Source organism: Sinohyriopsis cumingii, unplaced genomic scaffold, assembly GCF_028554795.1.
Source record: "Sinohyriopsis cumingii isolate HCF-2022 unplaced genomic scaffold, ASM2855479v2 utg001870l, whole genome shotgun sequence".
NCBI classification, from domain to species: domain Eukaryota; kingdom Metazoa; phylum Mollusca; class Bivalvia; order Unionida; family Unionidae; genus Sinohyriopsis; species Sinohyriopsis cumingii.
Window position 1 is genome coordinate 896,918 of NW_028316076.1, and position 1,833 is coordinate 898,750.

Consider the following 1,833-nt stretch of genomic DNA (forward strand, 5'->3'; position numbering starts at 1 on the left):
CCCAGGCGTAGAACAAACAGCGCAAGGCACAACCAACAGGGATACGTACGCAAGTAGGGTGGCAGCTGCACCACTAAATCGTAACATGCAAGAACCCGATCCGAAACTAAAACTCAGAAAAGAAGTCAGAAATGAAAAAGAGCAAAATAAGGAAGCCACGGCAAGCTCACTCGCGGATATGGACTTAACAGAAATAAGAGGAGAAGAACAATCGACACCGGAGTGGCAAAAAATATTTAGCCCAAACAAATCGGGACCTTCAAAAACCCCAAACAACAAAGAGGGACTAACGTTGAGAAATAGGTACAGATGCCTATCAGAGGAAGAGGAACAGGATAACCATACTGGGAATGACTTAATAGGAATTCAACCCCTAACATCCACGCCCATACCAAAGTTGAGAATAAAAAGAAAAGCAGCCACAGGACCGGAATCACCCCAGGAGGGCGAAACAGGAAGAAATGAAGATTATACAATAGAAGAAAGGAAAAATGTGTCAGGGAGGAAGGAAACCATAACAAAAAGAAAAGGGAGGAAACAATTGAAGAAGAAACAATGGAAACAATGGAAACAGAAACAGAAAATGGAACTAGATTTGAACAGGAAAATGACAAAGAAACTGGAAATGATGATTATGAAACAGGACGTGAATACGAGAGTGAGACGGATGAAACGCAAAGAAAAGAAATGGAAGACAATACGACAGAAAACAAGACTGAACAAGCAAGCAAAGGAAATACAAATTCAACAGAAGAAACCCCATCCACCCTTTTGACTGGGTGGGGGGACTCTGAAGCCAGTGCCCCCGTTGAATAAAAATCTAAAAAATTATTATGAATAAAAATCAAAATAAAATCAAGTGGCAACCATAAATGCGGCAACCTGGAGGCAACCAGAAATGGAAGGAACGAACTTCCAAGTATACTCAATAAATGTAAATGGAATAAATATTGAAAAACTTGTCAAATTCAATAAAGACCTAAATTATGATATTTTTTTACAAGAAACCCATAATGGTTTTAAAAATGATGTGATATCTTTTTGTGAAAGTCACTTAAATGGAATTCTGTTGAAAAATGACTTTGAGGGGAGTGATGTGAAAGGGGTTGTGGCAACAATAATTAAAAATAAACCAGGAATCCAATGGGAGAGAATAGAAGAGGGTAAAGATTTTAAAGGGAGACGACTACATGTCAAAATTGGGAAAATACATTTTATTAACCTCTATATGCCTTCCAACAAATATCCAGGACAGGAATTTATTAGAAATCTATCAAAATATCTAGAAAGATATACAATGGAAGACGTAATATTAGGAGGGGACTATAACTGGGTAGGGGATAATATAGATAGGGAGGGGGAACTAACAACCAATGATATAAGATTTAAGATAGAAATGGAAAACTTCATAAATAGGCATACATTTAACGATGTATACCGACAGTTAAATATACTTAGGAAACAATATACATATGAATATAAAATAAACAAAGGGAGTAGAATAGATAATTTCTTGTGTACAAACTTTAACGAAGAAACACACAAAGAGGCTGCAATTATTGATTTTCAGATCTCTGATCACAAACTTATATATATGACAGTAAATTTTAAAGCTAAAAATAACTGGGGAAAAGGGGGCTGGAAATTTAACAATAAGTTATTGGAGGATCCCAATTTTATAAATGAAATTAAAAATGAATTAAAAAGGTTTATTGAAAGAGGAAACATGGATATTATTAGAGAATGGGATAAATTTAAATTAAAAATAAAAAGTATAGCTATTGAAACTTCAAATATCTGAAGTAAAAAACTTAAAATGGAGAAAGAGGAAAT